Source organism: Anneissia japonica, unplaced genomic scaffold (genome assembly GCF_011630105.1).
Source record: "Anneissia japonica isolate Jap-2015-1 unplaced genomic scaffold, ASM1163010v1 scaffold27830_len515607_cov181, whole genome shotgun sequence".
In the NCBI taxonomy this organism is placed as follows: Eukaryota; Metazoa; Echinodermata; class Crinoidea; order Comatulida; family Comatulidae; genus Anneissia; species Anneissia japonica.
In genome coordinates, this window is record NW_022732997.1 from 292560 (window position 1) to 303984 (window position 11425).

General features: G+C 32.6%; 1 pseudogene; it reads right to left on the reverse strand.

The window, feature by feature from the left end:
• LOC117115935 overlaps window positions 1-11425 on the reverse strand; it is a 49593-nt pseudogene that overhangs the window by 19658 nt on the left and 18510 nt on the right.

The following is an 11425-nucleotide window of genomic DNA, read 5'->3' on the forward strand; positions in this document are numbered from 1 at the left end:
GATTTTTACCTGGTCTTATAGTACCTACCTTCTGGAGTCATTCCACTGTTATCTGTACTTATCCCTCCTGTAAGTGATTTCTTCAGTTTTTCATTTTCTTCGCGCAATTCTCGGATGAGTTTATCCATTGGATTTTCATTGACTACAGCTTTGTTTTTTATTTTCTTTGCTCTGTCGGCATACCGCAACGTACCTAGCGTTTCATCGTAGTTAATGTCAGCAGGTGATAAGGCTGCAATCATAACAGTTTTACTGTGAAGAAAATAAGATATCAAAATTTAATTTGCATTTACTCTTCCGAATGACCACATCTTTTAATATGGAAAAGATAAGTACAAAGATCTCACATCTGTCACTTTTGGCATCTTCAATACTTTTCTAATACTGTACTCATCTACCAATAACCTTGTACGTATTTTACATTTTTTTCTGTTTTGTGTAGTGCTTTATGAAATTTTAAATATATTAAAGTTTTGACATTACAATAAACATAATCATTTTCATTTTTTAAATTCTAAATATTCCTGTATTATATTGTTTTATTTTTTTGTTTGTAGATATTCACAAACCTGCAACTGGTGATTACTTTACATGTGGGGTTTGAAATAAATAAATAAATAAATCTAAATCTATCTTGAATAAAATAAAAATTAATACTCCATTTTGAGAGGTATTAGGACATATTAATCTTACAAAGCCATATATATTTTCAATTTTTTTCATGGTTTATTTGTTGCTCATTTTCATTATGCTGCATTTGTAAACTGGCTTTACTAAATACTAAATTCTAGGTTTTGATGTTATCTTTTTTTTTTTTAGATTTTAAAAAGGGCCTATTCATTTCAGCTTCATGTTTGAGATACCGTCTTGAAATTCTGTTGGAAAAGTAATTTTGTTTTACAGAAATATATACGGTAATCTTAGGCTATGAATGACCTTACCTATTACCACCGAGTGCATTCTGTAGAAGCTTGGTGAGGACAGAGTCTCTGTATGGAACCATGATTTTCTTCTTGCCCATTGATAAGTCTGCTAGGGCCTAGACAAAATACAGAAATGTGTCAAGCAATACAGATATATTGACACTGTGTGAACCCTGGACACCCCCTCATCAGGGACTTTGGAACCCCATTGGGGAATCTCTGGCTCTATTACATATGTGAATTCTTAAAAATTGATCAAATTGAGTAAAGTATCTATCTTCATATTTTTTAATTTCTGTACCCTATTTGCCAATATTCTAATTTCATATATTTTCTTACAAACTACTATTTATGTAGGTCGAGCACGCTCAGACAAAAAGACAAATTATTAATAAATTCAATTTGTTTTACATAGAGACCAATTTATGTTTAATGGGACTGCTTCAAACAGAAAGTATATGACAGAATTAAGTTTTCTTACTGATATGACATTGCCAAGTGCAGATAAAGACTTGTTAATGTTTGCACCCTCTTTAAGCCTATCACCAGTTGCTCCTGTGCTGTCTGCACGTTCACTACCTGCAAATGATAAACAACAATAATTGAAAATGTGGGGCCACTGTAAAGACATAAACTGTTGTACTGTATTTATAAAAAAAAATTCCTATCTTATATAAAAAGAGTAAAACTTTAACCCTAAAAGAAAACTACTACAATTCAAATACTTAGAGGGTCCCGAGGTCCTTGGCAAGTTATAAAATACCCTAGCAAACATTATTACATTATAATAACGTTACACATTGGTGTTGAAAATGACATTTTGTAGAACCATAAATACATACTTATAACATAATATCTCAACTACATAATGTTTAAACGTTCCTGCAATGTTGTGTGAAAGTTACTTTGTGACATACCTAAAAAAAACAAATTTTGCGAGCATTATAAGAACGTTTTGTGTTTGCTGGATAAATTGGTAATAGTGAAAATATTCAGAAATGAATCCATATCACCTAGATGAATAATCATGTAGTTCAAATATATAAATGTTGGCAAACTTTTACAAAATTTTACCTGCTAAATCGACCAGGTTTATAACACTTGATTTCTTAGTCTCCTGTCCAGATTCATTTTTTGCGATTTGATCAAACACTATTGTAACAACCGTGTGAGCACGACTACTAGTTGCGTTCATGTTGGTGGAGGCTACAGTTCTGTTGGCAGTACCTGCAAAAATAAGATCACCAATTTTCAAATCATAGCAAACAATTATTTAATGTGGAAAAGTTTTTAAATCATTCAAACTCATAGAGGAGACAATCTAAAGTCCAATTAAGCTCCTGATTCAAGATCTGCCACTATATCCAACATCTAATTACTGTTGAGCAGAAAGGCTGATGAAAAGATGACAATCTGTGATACACTTCAGAGGACTTCTAAACCCTTAAGACTGCTACTCCAATCATCAGGTGTTTTTACTTGAAGATAAGCATGCAAAAGCCATCCTCTCTTTATTCTGAATCTGCTAATTAAAGCCCCAAAAATTCAGTTGTTAAAAAATTTTTTATATATGTTATAGAGATTTATAAATATACAATAGAAATTGCTAGATTAACTGAATTTAGACATTCCCAAACATGAAAAAAATGTAAAATAATTAAATTAATATAACAAGGATGAATTTTGTATGTTTGATTTTGTGATAGGTCTGTGAAGAAATATAGTAGGCGCTGGAAACATTAGCCTATCCAACACTGCTAGGCTAGGGCCTTGCCTTACCTCAATTTAGGTTTTGTTATCAGACATAAAAATGATATTTTCAGTTGCTAGTATTGACACTTGTGAAATATATTATTCCATTGCAATTATTTCAAATTTGTTAAAAAAAATTATTGACAGAGATTTTGACAATTAAACAAACATATCTCAGGCCTTCTCGATTGACTGCAGTGTGTGAGATGCGAAGCACTAAAACAAATTTCATTAGAAATGGTGCAATATATTATTGACTATAAAGTATACACAAAAGTGAGAGCATTCCCGAGAATGCAATCTACAACCTTTGAATTTGCAAAATAACAAAGAAGTCATCGAGCAAATGGTAATCTCCTATGAGAAATAGTCGCTATTTCTTTTTTTTTTAAATCTTTTTGCGTAGAACTAAAATTTATGTCAATATTTTTCCATGGTTTATAATAATTAGAGTAATGCATATTCATTTTTTCTAAAAAAAATTCTTTTTTTTTAGTGAAATTTTGCCAGGAATGGGGCTTTAAACAATCAGCTAAAGAGCCTAATATTCTTACCTTCTTCTATCCTCTTCTCAATTTCAGCATAGCTACCAACAGCAACACTCTTTAAATTGACAACGTAGAACAGACCCAGTTTAGGGTTCTGTCGCACCGCTAAGCCTCCCTTCGGATTGTTCTTCTGCAGCAGGTCACGAACTTGCTCGTTGTAAATCTCCAACATGGAGAACGTAACTTGGTATTTCTGAGGGAAGAAGTATAATTAAACTTATTAATATTGAACGTTTTATAAACCTAGTAAAATGAAATGATGTAGCTTAATCTTAGCAAACATGTCAGGGTTTTCTTCACAACCACATTCTCCTCCTTAAAGAGAGTTGGTAGAGAACCTGGATAATAATGCAGCTCTCCACTGCTCTAATTCTCAATAATAATAATAAATAATAATAATAATAATAATAATAATAATAATAATAATAATAATAATAATAAAAATAATAATAATAACAGATTTAATTAAATAAGTGCAATGATTAATGGTATTTAAAAAATGGCAAGAGGATATTTCTATAAACAAAACTATTCATGTTTATGCTAATAATGCATATTGAAAAAATTGTACACTCAACACAAAATTATATGAAATAAACTTCATACATAATTCCATATATAATTTGTGCTGTAGTACTTAAAGCCAGGCTCTGTAGTAATATATTTTTTAATGTTTTATAACCAAAGACAAAAAAAGGATGTTTCTTGAAAAAAAAAAAATGTGTGTTTGACAAAAAACTCGGGAACGATTAATGAGATACAGATTTTTTAATATTTAAAAACTGGGGGAAAGTATACCACCCATTTTCCAACTTTTCACCCAGATTTTAAATATTCAAAAATCTGTATATCATTAACCATTACCAAGTTTTTCGTCAAACAACCGTTTTGTGTCTCAGAAAAATCAGTGTATAACATATCATAATTTGTCTTGTTCCTCCTGAGCTTGGCTTTAATCATGCACTAGTTGTAACATTTGTAATACATGAATAAAGTATTATTGATTTGGAAAAAAATAGTTCCCCACGAATAATGACAGCTATGAAATCTGAGTAGCACTTTAATAGCAACTGTTAAACATATTATGTTGTCTTTATGTGATATTTATGTTTGTAATTATGTTATCATTACTGATATGTTACTTTAATGATGGAATTTGGAACCATTAAGATTATATACGGTACTTAAGAATGCCCTCTGGCCAATCATGCGCAAAGTAGTGTTTTTGTACTGGAAAACGAAAACAAATGTTAGCTATTGTCAAAGTGTGAATATATAAAACAAAAACACAGCATTTGTAGTATCATTTCATACATAAAAAATGGCTATGGATATACATGCATAATGTATTGGTTAGTCAAAATAGATGGTTTTATTTCCATGATCAATATTAAAAGCTATCATCAGTGCAAATAAAATGGTAAATTATGGCAGATTTCATTTAAGAAAGAAAGCTTTAAAACAAGTCATATTTGGAGCATGTTTATAGTAGAGCAAGTTTGCTGTTAAATGCTTTGCATAAAACACTATTTTCAAATGAAATTAAACTTATTTAGTTATGTCACTACCCAAATCTGCTTTGCAAACATCACTTCCAGTAAGAAAAACAAATAAAATCTTTAATTCAAAAACAAACTCATGCTTGTCAGGTTGATGCAATGAAGTGACCACACTGGGTAAAAGTAGAAGAGTGACCAGAAGTAAAACTGAAAATACTTTCAACCCCAAGGCAATTCAACAAAAGGACGCTTATCTCCAATCGCGAACATAGTGTGTGCGCTGATCTCAACTGTCGCATCAACAATCCGATACTAGTTGCGAGTAAAGCCGTCAATTATTAGTCTATGCATGCTATATGTTTTATGGCGTTACTATTTTATTAATTATGGGTACTTCAAAATGTCTGTTACATCTGAATTCTTTTGACCATGAGATTGTTAAGTGCACCTTTAACACGTTGACTGCCAGACCCTTTTTTATGGTTCCTTCCCGTGTGCCAAACCAAGATTACATGTACAAACATACTTTTTTGACATTTTATCTAGTCATATATCATCAAAATAATGTGTCTAATAAATTGGCAGGAAAATATTAGGGGGCGAGTATACTCGTTGATGGCACTGTGATAGAACTTTTTACTGACTAAGACAAGTGCGAGTTATCTCGTCCTCTTTTTGCATGGGTTGGCATATGTTCAAAGGGCGCCCCCACTTGTACCGCTCGAGTGTACTACCAGCAACATAACAAAACAAACATACATATTGTATGTTATCATCTAGGTGTATCTTCCCCGAACTACCAGCCGTTGAGTCTGTGGTCCTACATTGTATAATAAAGAAGTTATAAACGCTAGAATGTTCCCCCGATTTTGACGAGTATACTCGTTCCTGGTGCCCTCAGCAACACCCTGTGGGCGAGTATACTCGCCACTGGCAGCCAACGTGTTAAAGTATAATTTGATTTGTGAAAACTGACCAACAAAATGAAAAGTTATATCAAATGAAAATTTAAAATTTTTATAAAAATTTTCGTTCTTATATCATATTTAACTGTCATTTTGAAAAAGTTGGACTAAGGTGCACAAAACGAACATTTGAGTAGATACAGAAAACATGAAGTGAGTGTCATGAACCACAGGCTTATCATGGCAACTGACACGCGCTTGGGTACAATATTAATAAATTATGGTTTAATTGCTATGGTTTTTTTTTGTGACGATAGGGTATGTTAGACTCAGTCAAGAATGTAGGGGGCGTGCGGTGAGTAGAATGTTGATGCCAGAGTTATAACCTTTAATGTCCCAAGATAAGCGTTCTTTGGTTGAATCATCTTGATCACACCATACATCATTCAAAAAATGCAAGAAAATGTATTTTACCATGCTGGCTGGTGTTGGCTGTGGAAGGAGAATCAAGTAACTATATTCAATAGAATATGGTTAGATGTTTAATATAGAATTTCCATCCATTACTGTAAGTGGTCAGAATCCAGAATTAAGAACTATAACTTCATCGTCAGATTGTCATGATATACTGTACAAGCTTGGAACCAGTATTCCTTACAGGAGGTAGCCTATGAGAGTCATGGGTACATGGAACACATGACCTCATAGTGGGGGTCTAGGGTGGGGGAGTGACAGAGGTTATTAGCACCACCACTGGCCAATTCCCCAGTAACCTACAGTATCACAGGATAGATTTTCAATTTCCTATAGAAAGAATGTGAATGTGACTAATTTGTCTTTTATCAATATTAAACTCTGATACAGTCAGATACAGTACTCCAAATCATATGCATGCATTTACAAGTATTCCAGAGAGTGAGTGAATGTTTATAGCATGGTTAGACTTGCATCAGTGCTTTTTGGTCAATTTTTATTGAGACGGTGCAGTGAAGCTTGGGATGTAACACAGCCTAACAACTCTTTTGTAGTTCTGACCTTTCTCTGTCTCTGACACAGATCCTACCAATCTTGTGTCACAGATCCTACCAATCTTGGCAAAGACCCAGCCAATCTTGGCACAGATGCTGCCATTCCTTGCAGAGATCCTACCTATAATGTCACAAATTCTATCAACTCTAACACATGATCCTGTTAATCATATGAAAGGATCCTGCCTATAAAAAGGCACTGTCAGATCCTACCAGGTCGTGGCATAAATCCTGCCAATCATAGCACAGACCCTGTTAATCCTGTGACAGGATCCTACCAATTCTGGCAAAGAACTTGCCAATCTTATTTGGCATAAATTTGGCAAATCTTGGCACTATGTCGCTTCTAATTCTATAGTTATTCATATGAAAAATTATAGTACCTTTTTAAGAAAGGATTAAGTATTCTTATTAATACTGTAGAATCTACTGCATCAATGGAAATGGTTGGTGTAGCAGTTGCGGTTCGGCCTCTGAACTTTGAGTTCGGTTTAATTCTAGCCCTAGCTGGGCATTTCACTTGTGTCCTTTCACTGTTTCTAAATAATAATATAGGGATTTATATCACACCTTGTGCCTGGTCATCAAACCAGTGAAAAGTGCCATCTCTTTGACTCTCTGGGGAGTACTTCTAGTAATGATTGCAAATTAATGCAGATGAAGACTTGGCAATATTCACAGAGATGTTCGAACCTCTGACCTCAAAGTTGAGAGACCGCGAGATGCAACCACTGTGTCAATTGCTACAGGTGCCAATACTGGTGCATTTGTGCTGTGAACTAGTCATATCTATGCTATGTTAAATATTATTATTAATATTATAGTAGCTACCACTGCTATAATTAAATTACTTTATAAAAAAAACTTACAACATCTTGGCTGCCAGCTGCCATTGTTTTAAATAATTCATCACAAGTAATTGGAACAATTCCTCTGAAAACAGAAATTTAATTTATTATTTAAAAGCATTACTATCTTTTCACACTACAGTACTTCAATCTCATGTTTCATTTAATTTACAGAAAAAAAATATGCAAAAATTGGACATCCAATGGAAGTATACATCGATACAGAATAGACGACTGAAAACCAACAACAACAAGTATAGGCATACACAATCAATCAAAAGAAAATCAACAATGCCATACTTAAGAGTCGTAATTTGTCTAGCATTGACAGCTGAAGTCGCTAAATGTAGTCATAAGTTTGTTGTAAAATTTATAAGCTGTCTCTTAACAGTGAACTGAGTTAAAATATGACTACCACGTCACTATGACTACCACGTCAAATGTCATGCCATGGCATGTAAACAAACATTATTGCTAAAACATATACAGATGGATCTTTATAGTTTACTGTAACTATAAATAGGGAGCTTTTGGTTGAGAATATATAGAACAGGAACGTAGAACGAATTCACTCATCTGTAACTGCATGCCTACCATGTCTCTCACATCCGGCGGGAGACCCCAGGTTTTTGACACCATCTCAAGCCCTCTGCCAGCCACGTACATTCTCTCGCTTTTTACGCATCTTATCGCAAAAAAAGTAATCTTATATTATCTTATAATAAATATTAGGCCAGGCGCACACGCTACTTTTTTCAAACACTACTGCTGTTATGTGTTTTTTGTGTTCAAATTTGACCTATTACTCTGCACATTGTGTGACCCCTACAGAGCACCAGGGAGCACTTAGGCAAAACAAATTTTCCAGGCCCTATGAGAGCCCTGGACCCACGCCTATTGCCATCCCTCCAGTGGCAAAATCTCAAGCCAGCACTTCTCTCAAACTTGACATGTATGTAACGGTCGTTACGCACATTATACATTCCACAGTACACTAATTTTGATGTTTTACGTGTACATGGAGGTTTCACAAACACAATTAAAGACTGACACACAAATCCTTAATACAACACAGTTCTTATTGTGGTCTTAATGTAGGTTTGGTCGTTCCAGATTTCAAAAGAGAACGTAACGCACAATGTTCAGACATGCGCAAATAATTTAACATGACGTCACTACATCCTACGTTATACTGTTTTTTAAGGCGGTGGCTATTGTTACGCCAGTCTTAAACAGATTCTGATTGGATGTTATTGTTCTAAGTTCTGATCCAATCCATACAAAAAATGACATTCAATTTCTTCCTAATCTATCATAGAGGGCTTACTTAAAACTATGGCAAATAAAAAAAATAATGAACTTACTTGTTTGGGCCATACCCCACCATGGAGTAAGACTTTCCAGACCCAGTCTGACCATAAGCAAACAAAGAACAATTGAAACCTGTAAGCAAACAACGATATTTGTTTCTTCCTATACATATGAAAATTAATAGTATTAACAGGTTTTATAATACCCATGTAATTTTTGCCTAATCATTCAGCCTATCATTTGCTACGTGACCTTTTAAGTTTAAATCTCTTGAATTTGACAGACTGTAGAACTTTCATTCTATTCCAGCAATGTTTGACCTGATTTTTATCAGAAGTCTGCTGGCAATGTGTATACTAAGTGCAGCAAAATCAAATTATATGTGTTACGAAAGTTTATTTTATTTATTTACTGCAACATTGTAGGATAAAATAAAGAAAACAAAAAGACAAAAAAAAAGGCAAAAAAGCATTAGCAAAAAATAAGAAAAAAATTATATAAGAAACCAACAAGAGCTTAACAACATTAAATATAAATAAATATACAGATAAAAGAGAAAAATAGACAATGAACATGAAAAAAAATATTCAATATAAAAATATACATCTTAGGTTTGTTTATAATATAATTCATATAAAGTAAATATTAGGCTATTATTTTTAATAAATTATTTACTGATATTTTTAATTAACCCTATCTCTTGGAAATGGTTTTATCAAACTTAGGACTGATCTGTAAATGTGTTTTTCCATGTGTGATTCACTGTGTCTTTGATAATAAAAATTACTTTGAATTAATAACATGACATTGTTTTAATGAATAAAAATATTTTATCATTTACCACAAGATGTGCCTACCTTGAAAAGCATTATTCAACACTCCTTGACCGAGGTCCTGAAACACCAACCTTTGAGAAGCATAGTTTGATCCAGGATTTGGCACTAGCACACCATCACTATCTTCAGTAAAGCTGTCATGTGACCTAGAATTTGAAATAGAATGGAAAATATACTTATTTTCAAGATGTACTGTCCCCTGAAAATGACAAAAAATAACTATGGAATTAACTTGATCATCTTGTAGTAACATACAAAATATTAACTTAAGCATAAAAATTATTGAATTAAAATATGTGTACCCTGATTAGACCAGACTGTATACTAAAATCTGTGTGGGGAATTATATAATCTGAACAAAAATTAGGTCTAGAAATCCATCCACGCATTCCGGAAAATAAGGGCTGATTTTTATGCGCAGATTTCACAGAAAAATTAGGCTTTGACCTAATCTTAATATTATAATCAATGTATTATGCGTCTAGTTATGATTCAGCGTACCTAGTTTCCTAGCGATTTTTCCCTGCAAAATTAACAGTATCGTACCCTGTTTATTTCTACTGGATTATAATGATAATAAAATGATAAAACACTTTTAGTGACTGGAAGTGTTTCCATCATTTTTTGTTGTAAAATTATCAGTAAACATTTTTAAAAAAATATTGTACATTCATGTTCAAGCTTATAATTTATAAGTTACTTCACAATGAGCAAGTTAATTTAAAAAATGATTTTCATGAACCCTTTTGGGTATTTTGCATGCAACAATACATCTTTAACTCTATAACAGATTAAATACAATGAAAAATACAAATAATCTGAGATGAAAAAGCATTTAAATGCAAGAAGGTGTTTCATCAAGGCCAAGCAAGGTGATATATATTTAAAGTAGCAAAATTTGAAAAAATAAAAACAATATAAAACACAAAAATGATAATCATATTTTAACAGAAGGTAAGCTAAGTACCAAAATAAATAGAAAAATAATATTACCAATAAAAATAAAATGGAAAGACATTTGTAACAGGTGAAAATAATTCTGTTTGATCAAGGTGTCAGTGATAAAGTCAATGTCAAAGGTCAAAAGTTATGAAAGTAAACCACTAAAAAGATGTAGATTAGGAGAGAAAGGTATATATAAAATGGATATGCAAACATTCAAGTATTATTAATAAAAGGTATAGTACAGTATAGGTAAGTGGTAAAACCTAAAAGGACCTAAAAAATATAATTGAAACAAGATTTTGCATTTAATTTTAAATGATAAAATATGTTATAATAAAATTTTAATGACATAAAGATAAAATCAATTCAGTTCAAAAAAAAAAAATTGACTAATCTAATGGTCAATGCAAAAACTATAAGAATATATTTCCTTTTTTGAATTTTAAGTTAGTATTATAATTTTGAATTTTATATATCTTTTTTCTCTCTCAAAAAAAAAGATAGCTTAGTAAGATAGTATAGTACATTTCCAAGTCAGGTAGGGCAAAATTACACCTATACATGTTTCTCCTGACGCAAATCCAGTTATTGTCTATTATTCCATCACGAAAATAACAATTACTATCAACACTGCAGTACCCGCTGCTTACTTAGACTCGAATTCAACCCTGGCCATCAGGCGCAAGCTCGGTGGTCTAGTTAAGAGGTATGATGCCAGGCTAGTGATCTGGAGATCGTGGGTTCGAATCCCACCCGAGAACAACTTGCGATTTTTTTCGCAGTTGTTTTCAAATGTACTGAGTATTTGGTACATTTCCACGTCAGGTAGG